Here is a 12,703-nt window from a genome sequence, read left to right as displayed (position 1 = left end):
GTGCGACAAGAACTCTTCGAAAGAGAAATGCATGCAATGTGAGCATCGGAGCGAACTGTGAAGGATAAGTTCACTACTAAGGCACAATATATAATTTAGTCATCTCACCTGAATTTCAAAGGAACTTGCCTTTTCATTTTGCTTTTCTTTTGCAGTGAATGTTTCTTTGTCCATCTTTCACTGTTTGCAAAATTAAAACCGAGAAAATTCCCATGTTCTACTGCCGAAACGTTCTTTCGCACTGAATTTTTCTTCCTCCATCTCTCACCGTTCGAAAAATTAAAAACCGCAAAACTACGTACGTTTTGCTGCCGAAATGTTAACGCAAGCGTGCAGATAGTCGTGAAAATGCAGTCTACCATTACAATAAATGTGCAGCGTGATTTTGATTTTCGTTAAACACGTTGTCACGACTTGCCGCCACAGGCGTGCCGCTTTGCTGGTCTCGTCTACGTACGCTGCACGTCTACGCTACAGTAAAAATGTCCCCTACGGTAATGCTATCTCATTAAGAAACTTGCGGGCCGGTGTATAGCGTCAACACGCGTATGCGTACTCAGATTCCGGCTAAACCACGCGCGAGAAACGCCAGCGAAACGTTCCGTCAAGCCTATAGCGGGCGGCCGAGGAAAGCAATGGGCGGGGCGGCGTCTTTGACGTCGTTCGGGACCGACCAATACAAGCATAGGTATGCAAGCACCGCATTCGATATCTTTTCGAGACCATCCGCCACACTCGCGGACAGCTGTCTTAGGGCGCGCGTCTCGCACCCAGAAAGCACCGGATATTACGCGCTCAGGCGGCTTGACAGTGCGCCTGCGATGCCTCGTGAAAATGCTTTCGCTTAGCGTCGACGCAGCGCTGCTGCTGGCATTCGGTTATACTCGCATCTCGCGCGACTCGTAGCAGGCGGACGTATAGGCGCGAAATAAATCAATGGGTCGTGCTGTACGTCTGAAAAAGCGGCTCGCAGCGCACGCGGATCTCCACGTATGCGTAGCATCGGTGTACGTCAATTCTGGAAACACCACCGACACTTATTCTTGCAGTACGTGTCACCACAGAAGGGTTGGAAATAGTGGAGGAAGACGTTGCCTTCACCGCCAACGCAGCAACATCCATTCGTAAAAGTGGCCCTAAAACGTGTTTTCAATCAATCAATCAATCAATCAATCAATCAATCAATCGACAAGAAGTTATGTACTTAGGAAACCTTCGTAACTGGACGTCACGTAATGTCGTCCACTTTTCACCAACTTTGAGTCGTCGCGGGCGAACGGGGAGAGATACTAGCTAGAGGGCCATGTATGAACACAGTTTGCTAAGCTTTGCAACGTCGATGATCCGAACGGACAGGAAGCTATCGCCTGCATAACCTTTTGCATGGTACTTGAGGAATCCCGCAGCTTTTCGGGGCTTTCTTTCTTTCAGAGCATTGTAATTTAGCTATAGCACAGACAAAGTGACCGCACGGTAAGTCAAACGCCTTTGTAACGAAGCGCGCGGGAGCTCCAAAATCCTTCGTTATACTTGACATTTCGTTGTAAAGGTCAGGCACCGCACAACTCCCGATAGAGCAGGCTAAGCACATCCAGCAACATAAAATCTCTACTTAGTATGCAGTCAAGAGATATTTAGTGAAAGAAGTCGCCAATTTTCTTCTGCACACGTAGTGCGACGAAATGAGCGAGTGCAGTCGACCTTATGACATCGAGGTTAACACCACCTGCGAGACCAAACCCAGGAGCGACGCAAGGTACGGCTTCAGAGCGCCGAATGCCGCTACTAGACCATTATTCGTTAAAAAAAAGTTAAAAAAAAAGATTTTGTTCCGTCTTCAGACTCTTCCTCACTGTTGCCTTGGCTAACGTACGCCTCTTTCCCGTCATTAATGGCTGCGACGACATCGTCGGTCGTCAGTTCCGAGCGACTCACGTCGCCGTCAACTTTGACGTATTCGTCAGCCGTCACAGCCACTGCTCTTTTGCAACAAGCATTTCTTATTTTTCATTCCCGATGCAGATCTTAAACGCTTGAACGCAAATAATCCATGAAATACAATAAGGTGCTATGCATCATTTATGAGGCATAGGCCAGCATACAAGACTGATCTTTAAAAAAAACAAGAAAAAAAAAACATGCCTGCGCCTGTTACGGCCGTACCCAGCACAACGAAGCATGCAGATGTCAGTGTAACAGCAGCAATTCGGCTGTTACATAAGCACTACTTAAACACAAGGGGCGACACACGAACGTGCACTTGGCAACTGCAGGTCTGAAGCTTTCGCGCCAATACGGCAGTTGCGTAACCACGGCACGAAGAGTAGAGCGATAGCACATATTAAAAGATTTCGTAAGCGTAACGGACCGCGGCCAAACGAACCTTGCTATAATATAGAATAAATAGTGTCTTGTCTGGGCGTCACGTTTTTTTCATCTATGCTCACGAGTTATCTGCCTTGTGATTTCCAAAGACCCGAATCTTCGGCATACCCAAAAAAGAGAGCATGTCTTCGCCGCTCCAGACACCCAATGTTAGTCGCCCGTAGTAACTACTTCATGCATAAAATTCGGCGGACAAGTTTTTGAATGTCTGCTAACGTACATTGGTTCTGGGGGGTTGTTCAACGTGTTCTTGGAGTCTTTGAAGCTGCAACGTATTTGTAAGTCAGCCCCTGATGGCTGCGATGCATCTGCGTCGCGACGCGCGTACTCCGATCTTCGCTGTCTGTCACTAATTAATATAATTGAATTGTTTTGAAATAGTGAAAATAAAGGCAACGCTCGTACGCGTCTCTCGCAAACGAATGTGGCTGACCATTGAATAGATAATTGATTCCAGCAACCTCACGGTACGCGTATAAGCACTGAGAACGTACCGAAATAAATAAATTAATTAATAAAAGGCGCCACGCTCCAGTTATCTGCGATAGGATTCGCCCAAGTCGAAAGGGGACCTATGAAGCGAGCTACGAAGCGAAGAAACACAGGAAATATACTAAACAACAAGAAATATAAGAATGAAATATTAAACACGAAAAACGAAAAAGACCATACGGGTGCCCCTTCAATATAACAATAATAATAAACAAAATGTTGCCTGCATCGCATTGAGCAAGTCATCTGCGGCAAAATGCGAACATTACCTTAAAAATCCTTTTTTTGGCACAGGGTTAAATCAGCGCTTGTACACCTCTAGAGTTATCTAAGAAGTGACGCCCTCATGATAGTGCTGTGGGCTGAACTAGAACTGAGTTGTGTGTTTGGACACACAACCCATTTAGTGCGTGGAGGTGTCTTGCACCAGCAAGATGAAGATCGTACAAATCGTATAGATCATTTGGTCAACGACGCGGACAAACGTTAGACGTCGAGCGAACTCTCCGTTGTGGCATAGTTGTCCGCTATTAGTTTCATTCTCAATATTTCATTTTCTTAAATTTCTAATATAACTGATTTCGTTCTAGCACTGTTGGATTACCACCTGTGCCATCCCTTCGTTGCCCACTAGTCGCGCTGACTTTCACTTTCACTGACATTTTCACTGTCACTGTCATTTTTTTTTTTTCGAGCTGTGAATTGTTGTATCGTAGTTTCCCACATTGTTAAAGTCCTTCTCTCGTCCTTGTTCTAGTGAACTTACCTTCATATGCCCAGTTGTCCTGAAATTTTATCTCCCCCCCCCCCTCTTTTTTTTTTTCGTAACTTCCAGAACTCAGACCTTAGGGTTGTTCCAAGGCCCGATAGATACATTATTGTTTATTGTTATGATTACTTTATATGCCGTATAACACAGAAGTAGAGTGACCGAGGTACTGTCTACCTCAAACTGTTCGCAGCAATCCACGTGTCATAGGGCAAAACAGAAATAGTAAGAACAAAAAAAAAGTAGAAAAAAGAAGGAAAAAAAAGAAAACAAAAGAAGGAAGACTATCGCCGTGTCTCTGCACCGTACATGGCCGTGCGGGTCTCTGAAACACCTGTACCACACGGCTGCGCGTGCACTCGACAGGTGCACAGTCGCTGGCTGCTCCGAACCGAACCGAACCGCACGCAATTGTGTCACGAGTCACGCTCTGAGGCACAAGCGAAGAGGAACGGCGAAGAACGAGAGCGCCGTACATAGAGAGAGAGAGAGGACGGAGCAGGGGAAAGTCAGTCACGTGGTCTCTCCGAACGACAAGCGGAACACGATGTCGGTTGCTGTGCATATCAACTGAAGCACGGACCTGGTTGAGCAATGCCTATACGGCGCTTGGAGATGGCCTTGAGTTGCGAACCGTTCGGGAACGACGTGCCCCCCATAATATACTTCCAGCGTGGTTAAACCGAGAGAGAGAGAGAGAGCGACCCTATCGATAAAGTCATATGCTCCGTATCCAATAGTGTCATATGTCCGTATTGAGGTCCCATATTAAAATTACTCACCATCATCATCATTAGCCTATTTATATGTCCACTGCAGGACGGAGGCTTCTCCCAACGATCTCTAATTACCCTTGTTTTTGCGCTAGCTGATTCAAACTTGCGCGTGCAAATTTCTCAATTTAATCACCCCAGCTAATTTTTTCTCCCGTCCTCGACTGCACTTCTCTTCCCTTGGCACCTGTCCTGTAACTCTAACGGTCCACCGGTTATCTTCCCAACGCATTACATAGCCTGCACAGTTCCATATTTTTTCTCAATGTGAACTAGAATATCGGCTACCCCCGTTTGCTCTCTGACCCACCCCGCTCTCCTCCTATCTTTTAAAGTTACGCCAGGGCTAGTGTTAAAACCAGTATGTTCCCATATAAAATGAGTCACAACGGGCGATACACATTGCGAAGCCTCCACGCGCTCAATATGGAGCAAGTCCGATATGATCATATGAACGTTATAAGAATACCATATAAAAACCCGTAGGCTACTTTGTGGGGGCATGCCCCATATGATAGTCGAACGCATCTACAACGAACGCTTCCTACAGCGAAATGACCTGTACAACGAAGGATTGATTATGTACCGGTCGAATTCCTATCTTTAATATGTATTGTGAGCGCCTGCGCAACGAAGACCACTACAACGAAATTGCCTGTACATCGAAGGAATTAAGGCGGCCCCGACGGCTAATTCGTTGCTTAGCAACGAACGCCACGCAGCGGTGCCACCACTGCCCTCAGCAGACGTCACCAAGGTGACCTCTATGCTAGCGCTAACGGGGGCGCTAGCGACCCACTTGACGAGCGTGCAGGCATCGAAAGTAGTATTTTTGCACCAATAGCTGAAGTCATATGCTGCTTGTTGTACCGCATCAACAGGTACGACGGCCGAAAGTTGATTACGACGAGACGATGTTATCGTAACTGACGACCGTCGACGTCATTAAAGCCATCTAAGGCGTAAGGACGCCAGTATCAACGAAGGAAACAGTGACGAACATCCTGTGTAAACGAACCAAGAGTCTTGACGGCCGGCAATGGAGGCGACAGCAGCATTGGACGATCTGCCGTTTAACTTTGCGTATCTCCTGCGTTGCGGCGTTGAGCATGCTGTGAAACTCGGGTGCAAAAAGATTGGCTGCAGTCGCACATTAAGTTTGTCGGACACAGTGCGGGCAAAGATATTTGCGACTTATTTCGCTAATTCTCTCTTGCATTCATGTTAACTGGGAATGTACAAATTGTACAAGTGACCCCCATTTGTTCATATGGGTATCATGCGGGGCGTGCCTCTGTATGACATATGGAAACACCGAGTTTTTAAATGAGACCCACATATAATCCTATGGCATTATTGGATGCGGGGCATGTGGGTTTTTTTTATTCTTCTTTTTTATAGGGGAGGGAGGATATGAAGAGCGATATGTAGGGAGGTCAACGGTAAGTGCATTAGGTTGGCTACCCTACACAATACAAGTTCATTATCTGCAGAACATAGACTTTGCATTGAACGTGCTCTATTCTTTTGTCGTTGTTTTGCTTTAGTCTTTGCTATCGGTCAGTTTGTTCTTTAATTTCCTCTTCCCATCTCCCCACCGTCAATTCGTATCTTTATATCCACTTTTTCTCCTAAAGAGTAGGCAGCTAGGCGTTGTGCACAATTCGTTGGCTGTTGTCAGCCCGATTCTTCCCTTATACATTGTATATATATCATTACAATTCTAATTTAGGTGACCCCCCCTTTTTTACCACCATTGTACCTTACTTCCAGGAACGATCCTCAGTTCAATTTTCACTTCTTGCCATATTGTCGCACCAACGTTCATTTCAATTCGTTCATTTCCGCAACAAGCGCCGACTGGGACCACCTTCCCGCTTCCATTGTTTCGATCGTCCATGCCAACCAATTCAAAAAGCCCTTGTTATCAACTTGTTGTAACCATGGTACGCGGCTAAAATGTTTTTTTTTTTATACCACCCACTCTTCTCTGTAATTCCTCGGCCCTGAGATAAAATAAATGAAATTAAATTGATGTTTTCTAATCGAATAATAATAATAATAATAATAATAATAATAATAATAATAATAATAATAATAATAATAATAATAATAATAATAATAATAATAATTTATTTCGTTGACACCCCGTTGGCATATATTTTGCGTGAACGTCAAATAAAGCTTCGTATAACGCCGACTCGCACACCTGCATGCATGGGATCCGCCTAAATTTTTTTTCACCCCCATGAAAGAGCAGTTTAATATGAAGCAGTATGCTAACATCGCCTTCCGCGGCCAACTGGCGAGTCCGGACAGGAAACTTCGCCGCATAACTTCCGTGCTGCGTGGCAGAAGTTCTCACGACGGGCTGGTCAGGTAGCTTAATAGGCCAACTTCTCCTTAATCTTCTAATCGCGTCTAAAATGGCATGCCTTGAAATGGTCATGACAGCTACTTGAAACTATGACATTCGTCTGCGCGCTTACAGTAACATGTTTTACTGCGTTGTGGACATGAACCTCTAATACTCAACTAAGTTGCATGTGGTGAGACGCTTCTTGTGGTTAGGTTTAATCTTTGTCTTAATTGCGTTCACGTTTTACTTTCGGGACTTAGTATATTTCTGTGTGAGATGTAGGTGTCTGCGCGTGCTATATGAGGAATGCGGTAACCTCAGAGGCTGAATCCACAAATCTTTTCGTACGTAATCGATCTTTTTATTTCACAACTAATATGCCCCGTATCAGAATTGGCTGAAATTTCCTCGTACGAACTGATCTAGCGTAAGAGGCTTTTGTGAATCCAAGCCCAGTTTCTTTTTTTTTAATGTGTCCTTTGGTAGGCGGGCTCCTAATGTAGGGTCCATTTCCCTTTGTTTACACTAATTAAATATCGACAACGGCTGCTGCCACTTTGGTGTGCGATGGAAACGTCTGATTTGTGACGTGTTTGCATGCTTACAAATGAATGCACGGATTTTCTCGCATGACAAAACAAAAATGTTGCAAGAACAAACCACGGTGACATTATTGCCCTTACCCCTTCCCCAGTGCAGAGTAGCAAACTGGACATTCGTCTTCTCGCTAACCTTCCCGCCTTTGCATATCATTTCTCTCTCTCTCGTTCTCTTTTCCCGTATACAACACGTGTTGTCCGTGATGCTGTTTGTTGTTTTCTATTGTTTTCACACTTCCATTTTTCTGCAGTACCTTATAACGCCGCAATTCAAGTAATGAGGTCAAGTGTTTTATATTTCTTTCTTTCATAATATTTATTTTGTGCTCGAGTGCTGTAGAGCCTTATATTGCAAACGTATACGCCCATTATAACAGTGTGTCATTTGACGAGTTGAGTGTTCCTGAGTCGTGGGTTGTGTTCATGCATCTGATTCTGCCCGAGTCACAGTCCCCTGCGTAAATGACCTCTATGAGCCGCAGAATGGCAGTATTACCGAGGACACGGTGACCTGATTAGACCCCTGGGAATAGCACTGTGCAGCTTGAACGATTTGTTTGTTTGTTTGTTTGTTTGTTTGTTTGTTTGTTTTGTTTTTTGTTTTTTTTCAATGACATCATGAGTTCCTCGCCTAAATGACAATTTACGCGTAGTGGTGTCGTCATCAGAGCATGACTGGAGCGAAGGCTCTGTGCTGATATTGTTCGTATTCAATGTGCTGGTTCTCCATTAGGTTTAATACGTTACCCTTCTTTTCTTCATAGCGTAAATTCTAACAGCGAGTCCTTTCCTTCTTTTTTTCTTTTTTGCAAATATTTCATTCTAGTTTTTCTAAAGCCATTGTGAGATACTATTGACTATTTAATTTTCATTTATTTCCTCTTCCTTAAGTATGAGTTTTGGATAGCAAGCTTTTTAGTAGACGAACTTCTCATTTGAAGTGGTGCTCATTTGGCTGCAGCAATCCTGTGCTGTAATAGTGTGCAGCGATCGTGACCAGCTGTGATCGTATGTCTTTGCTCTCTCTCTCTCTCTCTCTCTCTCTCTAGTTCTTGTCTTCTTATGTCCTCCTCGCCCTTTCCCCCCGTGTAAGGTAGGAAACCGGATTTTCTATTCTGGTTGGGCTCCTTGCCTTTCTTCTTTCGTCTCTCCTGTCCCACTCAATAGACAACAATAGCAAGGGCACAGATGCACGCTCAGCGCATTCTTCTAAACACATTCGCGGCATCAAAATTACATGAAACCACTTCTTATTTTTAATTTTTTCTGCACGAGGCACGAGCCGCAGAAGGTGTTTCCAAGGAAAGACGACAGCGTACTCCATAGCATAGACGCCGTTACCACGAATACGCCAGTCCTCGCACGTAGGAATCAACAAAGCTCCGCGCCTGCGCAAAGCCTTTGTGACATAGTTTGAGACGTGACGCAGATTCCCCGGGGCCTACCCACCCTTCTGCAGCGAGCGTAACCACCTGTTACGCGACTCGGAAGACAGCAATCTGGCAGGAAGAACCGGAGCGCCTACCCTTTGTTTTCCGTAGGGATTCCCCGACTTCGTAGACGCGAACTGACAGGTTAGCTTCTTTTTTGTGTCTTTCAAGGAGATGCCGCTTACCTCGCTCAGTCACAAAAGCTCGACAGTTTGTTATTGTGCCTCGGTAGCGCCAATACGTGCGCCACGTCTGCGAGGCTTGTAACAGAACCGTTTTAAATATTCAACACCGCCAGAACGGCAAGGTAATCTGGCAGTTCTCGCGACCTGCGCGGCGCTGCATAAGAACGGTAGACAAATGGGAATACTGGCGAAGTTATATTCGGGGACGACTTTTCTGGGGGCGATGAAGGGAAAGATACAGAACAGCTACAGCTTCTACACATGAATTACAGCGCGAAGTAGTCCGGCAAAGTCTTACAGCGCTTTGTTTCGGCTTTTCGCGGCGAATCAGACATACCGAATCAGCGTAGCTTGTTACATGCGACGGTTTCGAATTTGCCAAAACGATAGAAGTTAAACAATAAACGAAATTCAAATAAAACATTGAGTGGATTATTTTATTTCTTATTTTGTTATAAATGCTGCAGTAAGTAACATGTTTATACCCGCCGGGGCGGCTCAGTCAGCTAAGGCGTTGCGCTGCTGAGCACGAGATCGCGGGATCGAATCCCGGCCGCGGCGGCCGCATTTCGATGGAGGCGAAATGCAAAAACGCCCGTGTGCTTGCATTGTAGTGCACGTTAAAGAAACCCAGGTGGCCAAAATTAATCCGGAGCCCTGCACTACGGCGTGCCTCATAATCAGAACTGGTTTTGGCACGTAAAACCCCAGAAAGAAGAAGAAGAAGTAACATGTTTATGTTTATTGTTCCCTATAGCTTGAAGAAAGGCGGATAAAACAGTGGGAACTATGTTCAGGCGCGCGCGTGCTTCGCCTGGCTTTCTCTTCATCGCATGTGACAGTTGTCCGCAAGTATATCAAACCGGCTAACCCAAGGCACACGCAATTAAACAGATAATCGCTGCTCATTCCCCTGTAGTATATAACACATACACACACGCCACCGACACACAAACATACTAAGCCTACAGAATAGAGAGAAAAACCAAAAGAAAAAAAAAGTTAACCAGAGCGGTGACGCCCAAACACGGCTCGTAGTGTCACTTACCGGCCCCGCTTAAACCGATGCAAAAAAAAAAAAAAAACGATTTTGTGCTGACCGCATAAAATTGCGTTTTGTTAAGCATACAGATCGTAGGAGTCAGTACAATGACTCTCCTAAGACTCGCCAGTATTCTATGTTTCCGTTCTTGTTTGCTGCAGAAGTTCTTTCCAACGTTGTCGTATATGCGCGCAAAGCGTAATTAAACGCGGTGTTCAGGAGATGGGGAGTGTTGTGAAGCGCTGTCAGCGACAGTGGAAGACGCAAATGCAGCTGCGCGTGAGATTATAATCGAGCACTCTCACAAATTGTCCTTAGGTAACAACGGTTTTATCAAGGCACGATTTCATCCGCAGTCACCAGCGTTGCACATATCTGGAAGCAGGCGCTCTGGTAATTGAACTTCAAATCACCCTTGACACCTTGCGCGCTGTCATCTCTATACGCTGTTCACAGACTGACAACTAGATCTCAACGATTCCTAAGCATACATTCAAGCTTCACAAGGAAACGGAAGTCTGCTAGGAGATACGGTGAGCTAATCGCGATACAGGTACTTTCGTCAAGCTACGCTGGTTTCGAGACCGTGCTACGAGCCCTCGCTACCGTTGCTGCTTGCGCAATACATCTGACACAGATTAATTTTTTTTATTTTTTTCGATTTATTTCGGACATAAATACACAATGTGAAATATGTACACTAGGTAAGGCAAAAGGAGATTCCTAAGTCTCCTGACGAGGCCTTCACCCCGGTGTTCCCTCCATCCTACTCCCGCTTCAATACCTCACTCCGCGCTCGTAATTTATATATGGATGGCACCTCACTAGGATGGAGGAAGTTGTGCATATGAGGCTGCGGGCTAGGCCATTGCACCGACCGTCGATCGATCCCTACTCAAGTGTTTCCGATGCCATTCCAATGTTTCGATATATTCCCCATATTGTTCTTATGGAATGTGTATGGATACCATATAAATTCCATGTAATTTGCATACGAATTGTATGAGAATCATGTGGAATTACGGGACTGCACACGGAATGTTTCAGCAGGATTCCTTGTACATGGATCTGGCGACCCTTTCCACTGGATGCAGCATGCATAAACTGCCCCATTCACGGAAGCGCATGAAATTGATTTGTTCGGCTTTAAAAGCCGTACGCTCCCGTCTCCAACTGCAAGCCGGCGCTGTAGTACGTCGTCTAGCTATGATCGCTTGGGTACTCGACAACAGACACCACAAAACACTCATTGACCAAAGAGCAAACCCTCAGCAAAAAAAGAAAAAAGAAACATGGCATAGGGTTGTGGTTCGGCAACAAGCAGTCTGGTGGTTGTTGTGGAGTGGCTACAAATTTACTCATGTTGTATGCCACAACAGTAAAAATACCCTTTTTTTTTCTTCTTTTTTTTTCAGCAAGCAATTCATGGCCTATTGCAAATAGCTGTTGGGCAAGCTGGTATTAAGCCGGATTTACCTACAAGGAGTAGCAAGTCGAACACAGCTTTTCAAACATGGTGCCGACAGCGTTAAAAGCCCATAGCCGAAGCCCCGTAAGATAACAAGAGTAAGGAGCGTCGGAAATCAGCCATCGAGGGACGAGAAAAGGTCTCACTGACAATCACTACAGTTCGCCGATCAATGTTTCCCATCTTTCTTCAATTGCCACTTCGTGCAGCAAGCTAAAACGACGAAACGGACGCGAACATCTGGTCACGAAGAAAATTGATGAGCGCACACATGCAAAGCGCGTTTCTACGGAGATATAACAAGTGGCTTTCGTCACCGCGCCTTGACATTGACAGTTGCGTGACGCGAACGCCACAAAAAAAATAATAATAATATAAAAGAAAGAAACACATGGGGAAGATGACGACTGCGAAATGTCACGAAAATAAACATAGGAATACGAACATAGAGCACACTTCTGACAGAGCGGATTTCTCGAAGCGCTCAACTGCGCATTTGTTTTCGGACAGCGCATACGTGCCGCGTATACGTACACATCGTTTGCCGCTTCGCCTGATCTCTTTGCGTATTACGCGTTCCACTAAAGCCACGCGTCATGCCGTGTTTAATCGTCAGTCGAACAGAGATGTACAGCAAAAGTTGCCCGGTCCAATCGCACGTCGGCAGATTACAGGAGAAATCATCATCTTCTTCTTCTTTCTAGAAATCTAGCTCTTGCGGGGAAAACGCCTACGACATCGTGTACGGCGATACGTATCCAATGGAAGAAAGTATGCAGAACATCCACTGGAGTTGTCTAAGTATGGTAAGCACATCCCCAAATTTCAGATGCACCCCCCCCCCCCCCCCAAATTTCAAGTTGGCAAATCCCAATATTGCAAATTGGCACACCACCAAACTTCAGTTGGCCCACTCTGCTATAGGCTTCCCGATGCATTTTCTACGGGACCCTATGTATCCCTATAGATGGGTATGCAAAAATCTGACCATATGGGTATTTTCTCTGATCAATGTTTTTATTTAGACTGTTTCTTCGCTTTCAAAGCTACCAATCATCTACAGTTACACAATTATAACGATTACATGTATTAACTTGCAAATTACGCATCCTTGTGCAGATACTTTTCGCGTGACAGAGAGATTTTACTGGGCTATACTCGCCAACGAATGCTTACGCATAAACAGTTGTCCCCCCCTCGT

The 12,703-nt window shown here is 45.3% G+C and overlaps 1 protein-coding gene across 3 annotated transcripts in view; it reads right to left on the bottom strand.

Moving 5' to 3' along the window:
* The window catches only part of LOC119445813 (pleckstrin homology domain-containing family G member 5-like), a 676,589-nt gene that overhangs the window by 452,700 nt on the left and 211,186 nt on the right, over positions 1-12,703 (bottom strand). The gene's annotated exons all lie outside the window — the stretch shown is intronic.

Source organism: Dermacentor silvarum, chromosome 3 (assembly GCF_013339745.2).
Source record: "Dermacentor silvarum isolate Dsil-2018 chromosome 3, BIME_Dsil_1.4, whole genome shotgun sequence".
Lineage (NCBI taxonomy): Eukaryota > Metazoa > Arthropoda > Arachnida > Ixodida > Ixodidae > Dermacentor > Dermacentor silvarum.
Note: the sequence above shows the minus strand (reverse complement) of the source record. Positions and strands in the feature narration are given on the sequence as shown.